Below are 21494 nucleotides of genomic sequence, written 5' to 3'. Positions count from 1 at the left end.
CTTTAAATCTTAAGAGAGAAGTTGAGAAAACAACAACCACTACCGCAAACCCAAACATTTGAGATAAATCTACTATCTAACCCCCTGAAGTTCATTCTTTGATCCATAAACTTTAAGGAATTTCCATATCACCATAGAAATCTGAATTATCTCAAGGTAGTGTGACTTCGCAATATATTCCTTCTCATCCTCTTACTAGATTACAGAGTGAAAAGCTTGGTATTTAACCAACCGAATTACCTCTACCTAAAAGGAAAAGAGCAAGGAAGACATCTCAAGGGTCTGATAGTGAGACTCCTTCATCATCATCATCCACTCCATCCTCTCCATTGCAAAGTCAACCATCCACTCCTCCACTTCATATCGTTGTTCAACAAAGTACTGGAAATTCGACATCTTCATCCCCACCACAAGGAACTTCATCTACGCTTTCCTTTGTTAGTAGTTCAACAATGGCTCAAAACCCATGGAACAATCCAGGGGCAGTCTCAATGCCTGCACCCTTGAGTTAATTACTAGCCCATCCTGAGAAATGGCTGCCCAAGTTTAATCCTGAAATAGGCATGCTAACAGAAGAACACATAAATAACTTTATGTTATAAATAAATTTAAATTGAGTTACAAACGAGGACGCTGTTGTCAGAATTTTTCCATATACTTTACTAGTTGGGACATTTTCCAAGAGAAATTCTTGACAAAGTTCGGCGATGATAGGTCTACGACAACATTGATCAATGATCTATCAAATCTTAAGATTGAGTCGAGAGAACCTATCAAAGATTTTAACTCGCGTTTCAATAAACTCTTGAATAAAATCCCTACCAGTTCCAAGCCTAGAGAAGAAGTTCAAAGTGAATGGTACATATCTTCGTTACCATCAAATATAGCAATATTTGTTGATAGGGCCGCCAAGCCAACATTTGCTAAAAACATGAAGGAAGTGATAACGGTAGAAAAGCATATCTTAGCTTTAGAAAAGAAAAACACTATTGATGAAAGAAAATATAAGAAGGTTGCCTTTAGAGATTATCCTAAGAAAAAGCAATTAAAGGACCCATTTGATTTGGAAGGATTACAGAAAGTTTTAAAAACCATGTCTAACGAAATGGTTGACATTAAAAGACAAGTAGCAGAGACTTCCTCTAAGAAATCCTACAAGCCTTTTAGAAAAAACACTTCAACTGATCCAAAACCTCCTAATGCTATAAAAAATGCAGAATTTGAAGGTGAAGCAGAAGAAGTTTCCAATGAAGAACCTATTGATGAAGATGAGGTTGTAGAAATACATGGAATGTGGGACTTCATTCTTCCAGATGAAGAGGATCAAGAGGCATCACCAGTCAGTACCAGAAGTAGAAATCAACTCGATCCTCCACAACCCAATTATAAACAGAAGAACACAAGATCGGTTTCCAAGGATAAAGTCGCAGGTAAAAAATCATCACCAAAAGCTACTCAAACAAACCCAGTCCAATCTGAGTCATCAACTCCATCTAAAACACTGATCGTTTCCGATGAGATGGAGTACAATATTGTTGAAGACATGAAGAAGACCAGGGCCAACATTACTTTTCATGAAATGAGTAAATTAAAGCATCAATAGAAACTACTTTTGAAAGAGCTGCATGCAGTACCCACTGCACCTCTTCCTGCCACTGTAATCTCGCAAGCTTCTCATGAAATGGGAAGACCTCCAACTAGTATGGCAAATAAAGTTGACCCAAATGATATTGCTTTAATTGGAGGTAGGTAAAAATACCATACTCCTCCATTTCTCCTTACTTTCGAAGTTTTCAATAAAAATTTGCATAATTGTTTGGTAGATTCAGGTGCTTCATCTAATATTTTGCCTAAAACAATTTGTGCAAAATTAAACGTCCATCCTCAAAAATCTACAGTACGCATAGTTTAGCTGGATCAGCCGCAAGTTGAAGTAATTGGTGAACTAAATCAAGTGACATAAGGCTCTCATCGAATTCAAAGGTATGTCAAGTCATTGATATTATAGTTGCAGACATTCCTGAATTTTATGGTTTAATTTTTAGCAGGGATTGGTCTGAAAAGCTTCATGGATACTTTGCAACCGACTGGTCACATATGTGGCTCCCTTACAATGGTAAACCAAATCAGATAAAGGTTGAGCAAGAAAGACACCAAAAATACATAGTGACAGAACTGGAAGGAGAAAATGAACCTATAACGTACAACAACAATATAATTGGGAACTATTCTGTTGAATCTTTCTTAGGAAATTATAATGCTCATACTTCGCCTTATTTAGAACATTCTGTTTTGTCTCAAGTAGAAAACTTTTCTCAAACAGACAGTTCTAAATGTGTTAATTCGTAGATAATCATATAAATAACTCTTTGTTTTGGAAATTATTTTTTGACGGTTCTAAGTCTAAAGATGGAGTAGGAGTAGGATGTGTATTAATTAGTCCAGAAGGGAACAAAACCATGCTAACCTGTATACTCGAGTTCGATTTCACAAAAAACACTGCAGAATACGAAGCTTTAGTGCAAGGGTTGTACAAAGCAATCGGACTGGACATTAAGTATCTAAAAGTCTTTGAAGATTCTGAGATTGTTATTAAATAGGTACGAAATACTATACATTGTCTATCAGGTCATTTAAAGCATTATCAATCTTTAGTACAAGATCTGACTGCACATTTTATAGCATTCAATATTTCATCCATTCCCAAACTCCAAAACGTTAGTGCTGACCTCCTGGCTAATGTAGTTTCCAAGCTCATTCCCTCAGAAGACTATTGCCAAGATAGATTCTCAATCGAATTGATCTTTAGGCCCTCCATCGTTGATAATGTTACCAACTGGAGAATTTTTAACGATGACCCTAATATTGTAAGTTTCCTGACTTTAGAAGGATCTTACAGTAATCAGATAATTGACGAGGACCAACATGACAAGCAGTTACAACAAGAGAGAACCAATAATTCCATACCAAAATCTGTAGTCAATTTAGAATACCTGTACGATTTAAAAGACAGATTCAAAAGGTCTACCAATTCAAAACTTCAAAGTTAAACTCTGAACTATGAATTAGTAAATCCAGGAACGGGTACTAAGCTGCAGAATATCAACTTAGGTCTTGGTCTAGCCCCAGAAGAAAAATTAGCCTTTGTTCGACTCCTGAAGCAATCTAAAAATGTCTTTGCTTGGAATTACGATGACCTTAAGACTTACGACACTTTAATCATTCAGCATACTATCCCGATGATAGCTGATGAAAGACCAGTCTAGCAAAAACTAAGGAAGATCCATCCTAATCTGGAAAGTCAGATTAAGTCTGAGCTCAATAAATTGTTGAAATCCAAAATTATTTTTCCCGTTTGACATTCTAGATGGGTTTCCAATCTCGTTCCAGTCAGAAAGAAAAACGAAGACATTCGAATTTGTATTGACTTTTGAAATCTTAACAAAGCTTGCCAAAAGGATAATTTTCCCCTGCCTCCTATGGAACAAATATTACAAGCAGTTGCGGGATCAGAATTGATGTCCTTTTTAGATGGTTTCTCTGGTTACAACCAAGTCTTAGTCCATCCGGATGATCAACAAAAAATCACATTCAGAACCAAATGGGGTACATATGCATATCAAAAGATGTTGTTTGGGCTAATTAACACAGGCGCCACATTTCAAAGGGCCATGGATATTGCATTTAAGCGATTAGTAAACAAATCAGTGGTGATTTACTTAAATGACATAACAGTGTATTCTAAAAAACGTAGTAATCACCTCAGAGATTTAAAGCAAATATTTCAATGTTGTCAAAGGTATGGGATTTCACTTAATCCAAAAAAGTGCTTTTTTGCGTTAAGTGAAGAAAAAATTCTTGGATTTATAGTGTCTAAATATGGAATCCATATTGATCTAGATAGGATTAAGGAAATTTCTGAAATATCCTTACCACATAATAAGAAAGCAATGCAATCCTTGGTCAAATTAATTTTGTTAAAAGATTTGTCCTAGACTTCTCAAGAATTGTGTCACCATTACAAGCAATGATCAAGAACAATTCACTCTTTAAATGGGGTCAGGCAGAATATGAAGAGTTCAATCTGATTAAGCAAGAGATTGTTAATGCCCCATCCCTAGCGACTCCAAATTTTTCTGATCCTTTCATTTTGTATACATTTGCCCCTGAGAAGTCATATGCTACAATACCCACGCAAGCCAATCAAGAAAAAGCAGAAGCACCAATTGCCTTCTTTAGTTCAAATTTGCAAGGGGTTGAATTAAATTATTCTGACGTTGAGAAAAAAGCTTATGCTATTTTCAAAGCAATCAAACACTTTAGACCCTTTCTTCTTAAGACCCATACAAAGATAATAGTGCCATTTCCAGTAGTAAGAAATCTCTTGGTACAAAAAGACGTGGGTGAAAAGAGATAAAATTGGGTCACTTCCCTCCAAGAATATGATGCTGAGATCAATCCAGCAAATATTGTGAAAGGTCGAGGCTTTTGTAGAATGTTGGCTGGAGCATCGCTTATATTAGAAATACCATCTCCCAATCAAGAGGTATAAATGTATGAGGTAAGCCTAAACGATATTGAATCGAGATATGCTGATATCATGTTTTATTTAAAAAATGGATATGCTCCTTCAAATCTGAATCATACAAAGAAAAGATCCCTAAGATTGAGAGCTAAGCAATATCAACTTGTAAATGATGTACGTTTTAGGATGAATTATGATTCTGTTCTTGTTCGATGTCTTGAAAAATTTGAAGCTGAAAAAATGTTGTAGGAACTCCATGATGGAATAGTAAGTGGACATTACGTAGGAGACACAACAACACACAAAATTTTGCGTGCAGGATACTATTGGCCTACTTTATTTAAAGATACACATAGATATGTAAGGAAATGTCAAGTTTGTTAAACTGCTGCTGGAAGACAGAAGAAACCATCATTGCCATTGCAACCAGTTAATATCGACCAACCATTTGAGCAATGGGGATTGGATATAATAGGTGAGATTGTTCCTCACTCTTCTAAACAACATAAGTACATCCATAAGTACATATCATTGATTTCATAGATCAGTTCATAATTACCAGGTTTGGCTTACCTTCTGCTTTAATGTTTGATAATGCATCATATTTTTCTGGCAATGCTATGACTGAATTTGCACTTAAAATAGGTTTTAAACTTAAGTATTCTACCAATTATTACCCACAAGGGAATGGGTTGGTTGAATCAACAAATAAAAACCTAATCAGAATCATTAAGCGAACTATTGATCAGAATCATAGAAATTGGCACAAATATTTGATGTATGCTCTTTGGGCAGATTGAATAACTCAAAAGGCTTCCATTGGCACTTCTCCCTTTAATTTAGTTTATGGGAAAGAAGTAGTTCTCCCAACTCATCTAGCAATTCCTTCTTTAGCCTTAGTTCAATTTATTGAAGAAACACCTTCTTCATCTTTGCAACTAAGACAATTCCATATCCTTAAGCTAAAAGAGCAATGAGAACAGGCCAAAATTACCCATGCACATCATCAAGCATCAGTAAAGGCTTCTTTCGATTCAAACATGGTATCTAGGAAGGATTTTCAAATTGGAGATTTAGTATTGCAATGGGATAAGGCTCACGAAATAAAAGGCAAACATTCTAAATTCCAACAAATGTGGCTTGGACCATTCCAAATTGTTGAAATGATAGGTCCATCGACTTTCATGTTGCAAGATTTAGCAGGGAAAAGAGAATCTTTACCTATTAATGGGTAGATCCTTAAAAAATACTTTCCATAGAAGATGACCTCTTCTGTTTTTGTAAATTATTATTTATAGCTTTATTTTGATAATAAAACATGTTGTAAATGGTTACTTTTGGATTTCACGAAAAAGATTAGTGTCTCTTGTAATTTTTTTATTTTTTTTTGCTTGTATAAATGGTACTGATTTGGAAAATTAATCATTATTATTGAAAAATATAGTCAAGTGCTACAAGCTTGAAAATTTTACTAGTTTCGACCTTACAAATTTTGATTAAAAACAACCTTTAGTGGGAATTTGTTCTATATCGGTCATAAAAAGCATCAATAACAAAATGAAGGTTCTCTGTAGAAAAGATTTTTTCAAAAACTCTATAATTGTCGTCCAGAGCTATTCTTAAGGAACCTATGACTTCCTCCCCACTTAGGGAATTACAAGTTTAGAGAATAATCCACCTATGCACTATAAACTTAAAGAATAAGAGGTCTCATCAAGAGCCAGCTTATCATAATCATAAAGATTATAACTAGCTGAAATTGCCAAGCTGCATATCAAAACAGGGGAATGACTCAAGATTGTTGCAATCAAAAGACAAGGGGTCTCATCACAAGCCAACTTGTTCAGTAAATTTATAAATCAAGTGAATGGCATTGTCAAAATTTGGCCGCCAAACCAAGACATTGTTCTTTAAGAATTAAAAGGAAATGAAAGCAATAAGTGTGAATGTGGATTTATCTTTGAAAATTGTATACTTCTTCAAGTAGGATACTAGATCATTGCTGGGTAACAGGTAACCCTGTCGAGGCTTAAAACGCCTGCTGGCAGCAGAGGCTCTACCTACGACAAATGAGCATACTTAAAATTGATCTACAGAGATGTCTTTGTTTTTATCCTTATAAACCAAGGAGTGACTGATGTAAATGCAATGACTAGCTTTGGGAAGAAAATAATCAGAATTAGCATGGAAGGAACAAATGATTGTTAATGGCAAAGAGCATTATGTACTTTATATTTCTGTAATAAGGTTTGATTTTCCAGAAAATTCTTTTGTTTTGGAAGTTTTAGAAAATTCAAAAGATAATCAGAGATAACTGGTTCTTTCGAGTGAATCGCCAATTGTTGTGGCCAGAAACAACCCCCCCTCTTTATTTAGTATTAGTAATAACACTAAATAAATGGGGACCCTTCTAAAAAAATAAAAACTAGCAGTTAGAATTCCCTTTTAATAAAACACACTATCATAAACTTAGGAAAAACATTCGCTAACGCAAAGTATTAAGTATTATGAAAAGTCTCAAATAAAATCGTTCTCTTAATGATGAACATCGCATCGCAAAAGGATAACGGAGGGAATCATATATAAAGAAACTGTCGGAATTACGAAAACGTGATGATGCAAGATCGCGAGCTACACAGATTCATCGCATATCGTAGATCCCATATATCGCAGCGCCACCTAAGATAAAACGTCCCGATATTGCGAAATGTGATAAAGCATCTCGCATTAGCATAATGAAGCAAATAATTGTTAACGAAAAAAAGATTAGCGATATTGCGAAGCAAATCGCAAAATCGCTTGATCGCAGATCAAAAGGGCTCACAGTTCGATGAAATATTTCTCGTCATCCAATGCTAAGTTATGGGCATTAATGTCAAATTAGTGGTTTATTGATGGTTATTTATGAGAAATGATTTAGATCTGAGCAAAATGGTTATTTCATGCAAGGTGATATATTTGATGTGATTTTGAAATTAAGAGCTTTCTCGTCACCTTATTATTTACCATCATTCGTTATCTTTCTTATTGTGTCTTAGTTCTCTACTTGTGAACTTACAGGAGCAGTACACAAAACAATACATAGAGCAGTGCACAGAACGTGATGGGGAAGAAAGGAAAAGCTCTGGTATCTGAAAAAATAGAGATGACTCCATTATTCACAGACACCACATGTACTAGAGAAGCAGGGATATCTACTTGGGAATACATGTATAGTCTGCTGGAGGAAGAAAACCCGAGAGTCATGGAAGTTATAGCTATGGTAGATGGATGCGGGTCATATGAAGCATCACTTACAAAGCTTGCATGCTCATTCTTGCATTGTATCACAGCAAGGCCAAAAATACTTCCCTATACAGATATGGTCAAATCGGTGATAGACCATGCTGAGATAATGGATAGGAAATTCAAGACATGGAACTAGGAAGTTATAGGGTCATTTACCCCACAGGATTTAAGACGCATGTATCATTTTCCAGACCCGCAGGCTAGCTATAACAAATAGTTCATGGAGAAATTTGCCAAGGAAAACGAAGATTTGGTAGAATGCACCAAAAGCTGGTCAGCGAAGGAAGAGCCGTTAAAGAAGGACAAAAATGGTATGTACAACACCGGTTCCCTCTCTTCTCCGTATTGTTTCACTACTGCAATGTTGTGTAGGCTATTCGGAAAACCTGATATCAATAAGTTTTCATCCGAGTGGCTACCCCTACTGGATGTGGCCACCAACGCCATGATAATGGAATGGGCCCAAATATTGTTTGATAACTTAGCCTCTGCTATTTGGAATTATCGTACTAAAAGGAGTTTTGCTCAGAGGTTTTATCCTCCCTTCTTTCTAGCTACCTATGTCATGGATGCTATCTATTTTGTTTGTAAATTTCCTCTCATGGGTTGGAAATGGACGGTATAGAATCCCTTACCCATTCAAGTCTACCATAAGGAACTGTGGGATTATAAGTTCACCCCATATTTTTATAAAATCTTCCATGGAGTTATGCTACCCATTCACAAGATGTTGTATAATACAGATGCCCCAAGATTTTCTCTTGAAGCCGAAATTGATATTCTCCCTGTAGGAAGATGGTTCGGAGAAGAATTTTTCACTTATATCAGAGTATTCGGAAGCATTGCCTCTCCTCATATACTTACCTTGTATGTTCCTGACAAATTCGTGGCCCGGGAAATAGCCTACCAAACCTGCAGGGTTGTAGGAATGACCAGAGAACTTAAGGACAAGAAAAAGGCAATCTGGCCACAATTCCCTGTGTTCTGTGGAGCTTTTGCATTGTTTGATTTAGGTCATGCTTTCAAGGAAGTAGACAACATGTTGAGTCTACGATTGCCTAAGTTCCCAGGGAGACAGTTTGATCCCTTTGATGTGATCAAGAATTTTACCACGACAGTTAAAATAAAGGTATTCACTAAGGAAGATGATCTCTTCGACAACATTTTCTAGCAGAAGAGGACACTCAGAGACATATTACTATTATTGGGAAAACTAGTGTCCATTCAGAGCTGCTATTCCCACTAAGATGGGTAGCTATCTTAGAAATAAACAAACTAAAGTTACTTGTGTTTTCCTTTATGAGAGATAGATGAGAGAGAAGCAGAGAGTACCAACCTCAATCTTTCACTTGGCTCCTTGCTTGTTTCCTCCCTCCTTTGACAGAGCTTCGCCACTACTTCCTTACATGTCCCGCTTCAAAGAAAACCTGTAGAGTCAAAGCAGCATAATACCATCAAAGCATAGAGATCTATAATCATAAACAATATAGGATCAGATGTATATTAACCATACAAATGCATACATCAATACAAGATTAAGAGATATACAAGAATATGGAGGAAAACTCAAATAGCTTTATTGATAGAAGTAGTAGAAGAGAGGATTACAACCCATTGGTCTGACCTAGTGCCATCCTCCCAGCATGAAAGCCCTCTTCACCTCATGAAAAGCTAGATCACCCAACAATACAATGTTTCACAGAGAAACCAACTGCACTTCCTTACAAAATACAAAATTCCCACCTTTGGATCTCTAGGATGAGGGATCCATACATAGATATTTGCAGGTGGGTGAGTTAGCTTCTGGGATTTTGATTAGTGTCATTTCTCGGATAGTTCTTAGTTCCACTTGGAGATTTCATGATCTCTTACTCATCCCTGGGCGAATTCAGAGAGGCAAGTGTCAAATGCGCAGTTTCTAGAAGATTCTTTGGGTTTCCACCTAGCCAACTGCCTCTGGCATTTGTCTGATCTCGCTCATCGCACCCTACAGAAGGGAATTCCAGTATGCACTGCACTTTTTGCATGTAGTAGGTGAGATGCATCACACACTTAGCACTAAGTAGTCTGTATGGTCCAGTTTTGACCAGTTCTGAGCAGTTTTTCAGGGAGAACTTCTGGGAAATGATGTAATCAACTGACCTTGTTCCTTTAGGGTATGAAAAAACACTTTTAGGGTCTTAGAAGCCCTTGGTTTATGGACATATGTGATTGGGGTTGCAGTGCCCAAATATGTCCATAACAGTTGCCCCCTAAAGCATGAGGTCGTAAATCTTCTGATGTCGGGTGAAATGATTTATCATGAGGATCCGAGGTTTCTCGAACTGGAAGGTGACCTGTAATAAGATAAAATACAATACATTATCTTCATAATATTTTCATGATCTAGCTGAGGCGAGCATTCCCATGCTCAGCTTTATAAATTCATTTTCATGTACATACGACAGACAACCGTCTGTGTGGCATACTGATGATTTTGGTAGAGCCATCATCCCTTAGCTCGGATGATTATCTGTGTAGCTATGATGTACATTTGATGTCTTTATTTTCCTGAATATATCATAGCGCGGATGGATGAAACTAGATCCGGGGTCTTCAAAACTCATTCAATCTCCGCTCGAAGTACAAGTCAATCCATGTGAAAAGATGTTCTGGTGTCGAACATGGAAAGACATCGCCTGATTACCAGCCAATGATGTAAGCTATTAACAAGCGCGAGAGGAATCACTGATAATGATAATGACCCTCAAGGTACTGCAGTAAAATTCACATGGTGTGAATACATGAGTCGATGTCGAACACCATGCAAAATATTTCAGTCGAAGGCCATTGATGCAAACCTGTCGTCGGAAGTGAGAAACTTGTCATTGAGGCATGCAAGCTTCAAAGTACTGAAAGGGTTATTCCTAAGTCGACTTCTTGGATAATGAGCTGATGTTGACAAGAAGTGACCCGTCGTAGGAGGGCCTTAATGAATCCCACATCTATGACGCAGAACGGAGCAAATGATTTTGCGAAGGTGAAAACGATTTGATGATACAAGGTTTAGGGTGGGGGTCATGAAAGAATGAAGCATGAAGGTATTGTAGTGGATGAGACATAAGCTGGGTTGGTGAATTCTCTAAGTGAATTCTCTTGAACATATTGGCGACACTGAAATGGATTGGTAGCATTAACCCCAAAAATGGATGGTACAGAGGACCAATGGTGATATGACCGATGAACGGAATAACCCAACCCAACTCAATCATGGTGATGGAGTGAAAGTGTCATGTTCAAGAGTGACCTGCTACCAATAAATTTTCTTCAATTTTTCTTCCCAATTTTTCCCCAGTCATTGCTGACAAGTACCTCTTTATTTTTGTCAAGCTTGAGGAGGATAACATATGCTTGTTCTATAATTTTCCCTTCGGGAAAACCTGTCGCTATGTTTTAACGAGCCTAGCGATAGTGAAACTCGCTCTTGTCCACATGGACAAGTTTGTCGCTATTGTTTTAGCGAGTTTAACGACAAAGATAACTTGGTCCTTTCAATTTTAGAGAGTCTGAAAAGAGACAGAAAGGAAACTCCAGTAATCCTTTTTCATAATATAATCCCTTAAGTCTGAAAAGGTATAAAATAATATGAAAGGGATGACTTTTCGATAGTTTTAACGAGCCAAACAAGACAAGCGCTCAATATTTTTGTGTAATGATCCCTCAGGTCCAAAAAGATTAAAATATAGAGGAGGGATGGCACTTCCAATCACTTTAACAAGCTAGAGAGGCCAATTGCTCGGCAATCTTTTCATTTTATGAGTCAGATGAAAAGAGCTTAAAGGAGAATCATTTTCTAAGGAATGAGTGATGCTTTCGGATAGCAGTTGGTTCCAAGTAAGGTTTGGAACTTTTTAGTCACAACAGCGTAAAGAAGGTGGCTAATAGAATCACTCGTCGCAGCTATTCCTGAAGGGGTAAACAATCAAATGGAGGCATATTATTGGCTAAAAAAGAGTGGAGGTGATGGTAAGAACATGACCAAGGTTTAAAAGCTAATAATTATGTGATCGTAATGGTTATTTACCGAAGGTGGGTTCATTTTTTAATGAGCTTAAACTCTGGTGGAACATATGCTCATTGCTAGGTTTATTTTTTAACAAGCTTGAACTTCGCGTAAAACTGCTCGTGATAATAGTCAAAGATGTTTGATTCACCATTAACACTATGTTCTCTTGACAGTCATACTACCTATTCAATTGCTCCATCAAACTGATTAGAAATGTACATACATGCTTGAAAAATGAGTTAAAAAACCAATACCTTACTTGAATTACGTGAGTAATAACATAAAAGTAGTTTTTACCTCTCATTTTACCATTTCATTCAAATTTGGGATTGTTGGAGCTCTGGAGGTGTTTTTCCCCCTCGATTTTCATCAGCTGATTTTGGGAGATTCTGTGGATGATTTTCGATGCTGTCTGGACCAGGTAGGAGCTAACCCTGAGCTCTTCAATTGCATTCTTTCCTTTTCTGATTCTGAGCATGTTTTCCTGCTTTTCTAAGCCTCTAGGGTTTGAACATTTCATTCTCTCCCCATCGCACCTAGTACACATCGAAAGGTGCGATGCATACTGAGCTGGCCATTGGCCAATTAGTATGCATCTCACCCAGTACATAGCTAGGGTGCGATGGGTGCAAGGAGGAAAGTTTGTGCACTGATTTTTCATGGAAATTTTTCCTTTTTTTGCCAAATCAGGATCCTAATTCTTCTCTTGTTTGTTTTTTAGAGATTCATCAGAGCAAGATGGTCATTACATGGTGTGAATGAGAGCATGAAGAAGAGGATATGATTGCCTTACATGATCCGGGTATGGTAACTACAATGCAGAACTGTGGCTTGCTCAAATTCTTCCGCATATGTAGCATGAGGCAACAAATCAACTTGTTGCAATATTTCCTCGATGCATGGGATCCTACCAACCAAGTGTTCCAAATAAGAGGTAAATCCATCCCTTTGACTATTGAGGATGTTTACATTTTGACCGGTTTGTCGAGGCGTGGTGCCCCTCTCTCACTATCAGGTTCCGCCCGTGGGGGCGAATCTGTGAGGGATTACATTCACCGATATTGTAGAGATGGATCTCAACCGAGCAGGGATGGCAAGATCAGTATTAGAGACATTACTGACCAATCCTTGAGGACTATTTTATTCACCTTTGCTAGATTGGCTGGAAGCATGGCTCTTCACTTGGCCAATAGGTCCTATATGCAGTATGCCTTGGAATGCCTTGAACCAAAGGTATTCAACTGGTGTGATGCAGTGCTTTTGGTGATAAAAGAACAACTTACCAAGAAGAATAGAAGATCCAAGAACTTTGGTTATGGTTCTATTCTGACCACTTTCGCCTTGGAGAAGATCCCACTGATGCAGCCATAATACATTTCACTCGGACTGCCAGCACCGATGGAGCCTCGGATGCAGAGATGGGTTGATCTTATGGCCAGACATGCTGGTCAATCGCAGATTTCATTCTCTGATGCCTTCTTCGAGTGGTTCAACCGTCAGCAAATGGTTTATGTCGAGTATCCATATGTTGGGATGGATTTCTGAGGTGACTCGGATTTGGTACTACTGGCTGGCGAGCAGTGGGGTGTCAAAGGTAAAATCTCTGACCATGTCTATGTTTATTGCTTTTATAATGTTCTTGTGTATTTTAAATGTTATCAAGACTAATCAAACCCTTATATTTGTGCAGATATTGGACCAGTGCGACCAACAGTGTGCCCGAGGGTAGCAGTTGTCATTCCAGCAGGAGAGGCTGTAGGGAGGGCTTTCCTTCATGATCTGGATGTAGCCGAGACCCTTGTAGTATTGCAAGATCAGATCGAGGTTCTCACCCTTGGTATTCGGGATGTGAGGACCGACGAGTTACATCTGAGACTACAGCGCCATACCACTGGCGTGCCGAGCCAATGGACTAGGCTCTTACGTATGATCGCATAGGCGGTGACTTGCTATCACCAGCACCATTAGTCTAGGGTGCTCTTTTTCATTTTTGAGTTTTTGGGTCATATGACCGATTTTGTCCTGGACACGGAACATTATGTAAAAACTGTAAACAGTTATATATATTTTTGATTTTCGGAGCTTTATTTTGGTTAAGTTATATGATCCTGATGCAAATGTTGATGAAATTCTTTTCTTTTATAAATGTTTCAAAAGTCTATCTAACACATAAATTTCTAATGAATCAGTTAATGTGTTTAAGTTTCTGGAAATGTGTTGATATTGAATAGAATCAAACTGTCTTTCCAAAAACTTGACCCTTAGGAACATACGATAGATAGCTGGATTCTGAACGGAATAGATGCCGGTAAGTTGTAGAATGACGGGTTGTGAGTCTAGCCTGACAACAAGTCGGCATATGACATTGCGATGGCATCAGAGAGAAGTTCTATCAATGCGCTATACTCAGTGATGTTGTTCGTTGACCGACCAATACATACCCCTCTGAAACTCACTAACTCACCGCTTGGATCAAAAATGGCCTAGGCTGCAGAGGATAGGTTCTGCATACTACGACTAGCTCCATCATCATATCCAAAAAATGATTCCAATAGGTTCGACATCTGCAACAAATGTAAAAGTGGATTACCTAACCAAAACGATCACTCTTGACGAAAACAAAAATGTAACAAAAGCATATGAAGAGATTACTATGCTTAGTCAAGCATAGTAACGCTTAAGTTACAACCCGTTTTGGGGTTGCGACAGTGGAATCCCATCATAATCTACTAGCTCGTAGGCTCCTTTTGCTAAGACACGCTTAACAATATAGGGACCCATCCACAAAGACTGGAACTTACCTGCTCCCAATTTATCGAATTCCTATTCGTAAAGTAAGACCAGGTCACCATCTGAGAAGACACGGGGTTTGACATTCTTATAAAATTGCGCCTTGATTCATTTCTTATGCGCTTCGTTAGCCAAGGTGGAATCACGACGGGTTTCATCCAGTTGGATTAATTCCAAGAAACGAGCCTCTTCCTCTGAAGTTTTGGGGAGAAGGTCGACTACGGGCATGAGAGATGAAATTTCTCACTGAACTGGTAAGACTACTTCCAGGCCATACACGAGCTGAAAGGGTGTAAATCTGGTTGCATTTCTCACCAATGTCCGGTATGCCCACAAGGCCGAGTACAAGATTAGGTGCCAACTCTGTTTATGGACTCCAATCATCCTTTGTAGCATGCGCTTCAGGACTTTTTTGATCACCTCAACTTGCTCGTTAGCTTGCGGATAATACGGAGTAGAGCTGTCATGGGACAATCCTAATTTGGTAGCCAATTCAACCATCATGTGATTGCAGAATTGCGATCCATGATTTGTGACGATAGCTTGTGGAATACCGAATCTGGAGACTACATGTTTGGAAAATAAAAGAGCAGCGGTTTCGCCACTGTTGTTTAATGTAGGCATCGCCTCGGCCCATTTAGTAAAATAGTCAACTGCGACTATGATATACCCATGATAATACAGAGTATAGCTGTCGTGGGACAATCCTAATTTTGCAGCCAATTCAACCATCATGTGATTGCGGAAATGCGATCCATGATCTATGACTATAGCTTATGGAATACCGAATCTGGAGACTACATGATTGAAAAAGAAAAGAGCAACCATTTCGCCACTGTTGTTTAATGTAGGCATCGCCTTGGACCATTTCGTAAAATAGTAAACTGCGACTATGATATACCCATGCCCCCTGGACGAGGTGGGGTTACATGTCATTAAATCTATGCCCCATTTGGCGAATGGCCCAACAACAACTACTGGATGTAGAGGTGCGAGTGGTATTCTGGTTTTGCGGTCGAAGATTTGACAAGCATGGCAACTTCTGATTGCGGTTATGCAATCTTTGAACATTGTTGGCTAGAAGTAACTTGCTCATAAAATCTTTTGTGCCGTAGCATAACCAGATTGATGCCCTCCACACACGGTTGAATGACAATCATTCAGGACTTTTTCAGTCTCCTCATGGGCGAGGCACCGTCACAGAACTGTATCGATACCACAACAGTAAAGTGTATCACCAACGATCATGTAGTCCTTTGCTTGGTATTGAGTACGTTGTTGTTCTGAGCGAGAGGTATTAGGCCTATATGTTTGGGTTTGGAGATAGATGATTATATCTCCATACCACGGATCGCTCGACGATATCAGAAACAAAGATTCATCCATGATTGATGCTCTAGATGTTGAATCGTTGGACGATGATGGGAAGTCGCATAGTAACTCCGCAAAAACCAGAGATTTCTTTGATTTGGATTTTACGAATTCCAGATCAAACTCTTCCAAAATAGATATCCATTTCGAATATTTGCCCCCTAGTAACTGACGTGACAGAATGTAAGTCATAGGGTTGCAATATGACAAAATGGTTGTTTTGCGAAAGAGGATATAGTGTCGAAATCTTTGTATTGCTTGAACAGCTACAAGAGCCAGCTTTTCAACATAGGAGTACTTGCTCTCTATATCATTTAAGTTTCGACTTAAATAATAGACAGGATGTTCTATTCCATTGTCTTCTTGAACTAAAACCATTGTGATGGTCGTATCTGTTGCAGCTAGATATAGGTTAAAGTCTTTTTGATAGTCAGGAGTGTACATTAATGATGCTTTTATTAGGGATTCCTTTAGAGCATCAAAGGAAGCTTGCGCAACCTAATCCCAGTTGAAGGGCACTTCTTTTTTCAAAAGACACGTATAACCTTTAGCAAGTTTGGCATAGTTTGGAATGAACCTCCTTAGAAAGTTTGCTTTCCCTTGGAGTTTCTGAATCTGAAGAAAATTTTAAGGTGGAGGCATATTGATGATTTCTTGAACCTTAAGTGGGTCGAGACGAATCCCATCTTTTGAAACTACAAAGCCAAGTAAATGACCAGAACCGACGCAAAACACACACGTGCGAATTGAGTCGTATTTTGTAGTGTTGGCAACGTAGAAATATAGCTCTCAAATGCCGCGGATGATCAGTTCGCTTTCGTGAATGAGCCGGAAGATCATCGAGGTATGGTTGAACAATGTTCTTGATGTCATGGAAGGCATAATTCATAGCCCTCTGAAAAGTTTCCCCTGCGTTCTTTAAACAGAAAGGTAGCTTGCGATATGCGAATGTGCCCCACGAACAAATAAATGCAGTCTTTGACTGGTCCTGTGGGCGGATATTTATTTGATTATACCTGGAAAACCCATCCATAAATGAAAAGATTTCTCATCTGGCACATTCATCAATTATCTGGTTGATGTAGGGTGTAGGGTAGTTGTCTTTTGGACAAGCTTGATTTACATCCCTGTAATCAACACACACTCTAACCATTCCTTTCTTTTTCATCACAGGAACAATATTTGATACCCAATCAGTTAGATGAACGGGGTAAGTGAAACCACATGTAAAAGTTTTTCAACTTCTACCTTGATGGCAGCGGCTTTTTTTTGGTGCACCTGCCGAAGCTGTTGTCGTACCAGTTTGACATCTGGATACATCTTAATTTCATGTTCAACTATGCTTGAGTCAATGCCTAGAATTTCTTCATATGACCATGCAAATACATCTCTGAACTCGCGAAAGAAAGCACAATATATTTCCAGTTCTGAAGAAGAACATGATTTGCCGACATGAATATTCTCTACAACATCTAGTTTGGTCGAGATATTTATGGCGATAGTTTATTCAATATTGGACAGATTTCACTTAGAATCCACTGTATTTACAGTATTTGATAGAAAATCAAAAACCAAAGGATGATTAAGGTCACTGGAACAATCTTCGTGGTAATCCGGAAGATGGGAACGATGGTGGTAATCTTCCCATGGTGTCTCTCCTATCATCATTGACTGAACAATTCCTTCGTATGTAGAATGCACATGCGACCAAGGATCTGAAGAGGTACCATATTCCTTAGACCTATCTATCTAAACACTCGATGAGTGTTGATTTGGGTTTGCCACCCAGGTTGAGAACATTGATTGCTACAATATTTCTATTGGGCTTGGAGGCAATACCTGGCGATGATCCATGTTAACATCATGTTCGGAAATCCTCTGAATCTTTGTAGATATAGAAGATACCATATTGCAGGTTCCCACCGTGGCCACTTCCGCTAGATTATTCGAAGACGGTAGGGCAAAAGTACCCATCAATGTAGGGTCTTTTAGGAGGCCTACTCCAATATTTTGAAGCGATTGAGAGCTTCCATGGATCATTGGAATGCTTCCCGTAACTTGTGAACTGTTATGGAGAAAGGTTTGTTGGTCAACGATTGTAATTCCTCCTTGAAAAGGAAATGCAATCTTTCTAAAGTATGTTGACACAACAGCGGCCATAGGATAAATCCAGGGCCTTCCCAGTAGGATGTTGTAATCGAGGTTTCCATCGATAACTTCGACATCGATTTCTACTATTTTTCCCCCCAGTTCAACTTGCAAGTTACTTAAAATCACATACGGGGTGTATGTTCATCCTTCAAATGCTTTTAATGTCGTTGATGGTCTTGACAAGGGTGGTGATCCTAAAGTTTTCCAGCAACTCATTGACATTATGCAGGTTGATGCCCCCTCATTAATAATTGTTCGATGAACAGTTTTGCTGAGGGATTTCACTTGGATAAGGAAAGCGAGTTGAGCTGGTAACTAAGGTTCATATCCTTTATGATTAAAGGCCACGAGATTGGAATCCGCTGGATCAATCCCACCTATTGTTGATAATAGGGCCTGCTTTTAGGAGGGGCAATTTTGCAGTACTTCAAGTGTCAACATAGCGAACGGCGATTGGGCCAGATCCTCTACTATATTATAATTCTATGCTGCTCAGGAATGAGGATTAAACGTCAATTTGTGTACTACTCCCTTTGGTGGCTTTATCGTTATCTCAGGAATGATGGGTGCAACAACTTTGGTCGAAGTTGTTGTCAAACTACTAGGTTGATCAGTAGCCTTCTTGTTCGATAGCTGTGGATTCCCGTAATCTTTATTCCTTATCAATATCAAAGCATCATTTTGCTTCTTCGAGATGGACAACATAAGCACTTGGGACGGGGAAGCATTGTCGTTAGCAACCAGATTGGTTTCTAGGTTTGGAAATGGGTCGGTCAATACTGCTGAGGTTTTTGAACTCTTAAAGAATTTCTTAATCTCAGCTTTATGTGGACATTCTCTCGTCCAATGGTCTTCATCGCATATGAGACATGGCCCAGGAGGTTTCTTTTTCCCAGAAGGGTTTGCAAAAGATTTTTCAGGAGACGAATCATCCTGTTTCTTCTTTTTTCTTTTCCCTTTCTTCTTGTCCCCTGGTTGCTTTAGTTCTTTGCCTTTGTCGGTCAACATGGCATTAACCTCTGAGGCAAGAAGTTTTCCATTTGCATTTTGACCAGAAACCGTATAGGCTTTCTTAGATGTAGCCTTTGCGGTTTTCGTGCTGGTCGTACCTATTACGCCAGCACCGGCATGAGAGTCTTTGTTTGATTTAGGAGGAGGAGGAACGGAAAAATATGGTCTAGGAGCATTTGGAATTTTATCATAGAGCATGCCAGACTGAGTATAGATCAAGTCTAGATATTGCGCACGAGCAATGACTTGCTCTTCAGTGACAACTCCCCCTTTAGCCACATCTTCTGTAATAGAAGGTAACAATGACTTAATAAACCATTCAACCAACAACTGATCAGGAACATATGTCTTTACCATTCGACGATGACGCCACCACTCATGAATATGATCAGATATGTGAGTGGCTGTCGTCTGCTTAAAATTGGTAAGAAGCTGCGTCCCTATTTCGTACCTTATGGGTAACTGAAAATGGGTTAAAAAGGTTGTGGCAAGGGTGCTGAAGTTATTGAATGAAGCTCTAGGCAATTCGATGTACCATGTTGCTGCTGGACTAGTTAACGTTCTTTGGAAAAGGCGAAGCCTAATTGAATCATCATTGAGAGTGTTGGAAGAACACCACAGATGAAAGGTCATCACATGATTCGATGGATCTTCACCGGGATTTCCATTGAAAATATCTGACGGAAGTTTATGAGGAATCGCCAACCACCAAGGGGCGTAAGCAATTGTATCATTTGTTAGCTGATTCAGATCTGGTAATTCTAAAGTTTCAATGAAAGGCAACTAATGATTCAGGTTTGGCAAAGCATACCCAGGATAAGATGGGATCGACTGAGCAGCGGGTCTTTGCATACTAGCATAATGTATTTGATTCTGATAACTTTGATAAGGTTGATGGGCATAACCATTATGATATGATTGATGGTGACCGTTTTGAATATACGGCTGTCCATTACCCGCAAAGCTTTGTTGCTCAGGTCCTCGGTAAGCTTGTTGGAACTGCGGTTGTTGATATTGCACCAATGATGGTTGTGAAACCATTTGCTGTTGTCCAATACTAGATGTTTGACCAAGATGAGGGGTGATAGTACCCACTTGAGCCTGAGTCGATTTAGTTAAGGAGCCACTAATCGGCGATTGTGGTTGAGTCATTGAGACAAGACGCTGTTGTATTATGACCTGAGAGACTTGAAAGTTGACATACAACAGGCAACGCTTGTACTTGCGACACCGTCACATTAGCTGGTGTGGTGGGAATATTTGACACAAGTAGATTTGGTTGCATTGAATATACAACTCTTGGTTGTTGAGGCAGTATTGGAACCCAACCACTAGATGCAATTCTAGCTTGACTTGGATTTTGTTGTGAACTCTCATATGGTTGTTCTCCTAGAGGGAACAATGAAAAGGCATAATGCCCCCCATATGGCAGCAACCCAGTGTTTAAAGGGAAAATTGGCCTTTGTAGACTGGACTGCCCAAATTGATACTGTTGTGAAGCATCAATTTGCTGAGACTCAACATAAGAAATTCCAGATATTATTCCAAACAAACAAATGGGAACATACCATACTGTCAAAACTGTCCCTGGGTGGACTTCGTCTAGCAGTTGAGAACTAGTTGGGATAGATGGTATACCAACAAACATTGTCGGAGTAACAACAGGAGGTTCTGTTGTTGCTGTGTCAGATGACATAGTCCTAGATGTCGTTGGTTGTTCAGACATATCGAGTCTATCCAAAAGATTTCCAAGCGATTCTACAGGAACTTGCAATGAAGGATGACTAACTTCTGTCGTAGAAGGATATAGGTGGATCCCAGTTCCAAAATGAAATGGAGTACTGGATGGAAGATCCTCCACAATCTCTTCTATAGCAATCAACCCAGGTGGAAGATGTAGACCACCAAGCCCGTAAACTATTTCTGGTGTTGAAGAAGGTATAGACTCTGTAGCAACAGATGCTGGAGGGGTGACACCTTCCGAATCAGTCCTAGATGGAGTTGGTTCAGGAATAGAAGTGTTTACCATTACACTAGGATCAGTTCTAATGTCCTCTTTTAACTGCGAAACTCCTTCTGTAGAGGCAGGGATACCAGAAATAGTTGGAGTAACTGGAGTCTCTGAGGATGTTGAAACACAATTTTCAAACAAACCAGGAGACTTTGACCTAGTTAAACAAGTTCGCTTGGCTTAGAATGGTTTCGTTTCTAGAGTCAAAGACGGTTGACTCGTTAGTCTCCGTGAACGATGGGGTTTTGATTGACTTTCTTCCACGATTGTGGATTACTTGATCAACTCAAAATAAAAAGGGG

The 21494-nt window shown here is 39.0% G+C and overlaps 1 pseudogene; it reads right to left on the bottom strand.

The window, feature by feature from the left end:
• LOC149145906 (receptor-like protein kinase THESEUS 1 pseudogene) overlaps nt 1-20877 on the bottom strand; it is a 76344-nt pseudogene extending 55467 nt beyond the window's left edge.
• Between the last annotated feature and the right edge of the window lie 617 nt (nt 20878-21494).

The sequence above is a fragment of the Pinus tabuliformis genome, chromosome X, assembly GCF_031772625.1.
Source record: "Pinus tabuliformis cultivar Carrire ecotype Pingquan chromosome X, CPIR1, whole genome shotgun sequence".
In the NCBI taxonomy this organism is placed as follows: Eukaryota; Viridiplantae; Streptophyta; class Pinopsida; order Pinales; family Pinaceae; genus Pinus; species Pinus tabuliformis.
This window is presented reverse-complemented; position numbering and strand designations above follow the sequence as displayed.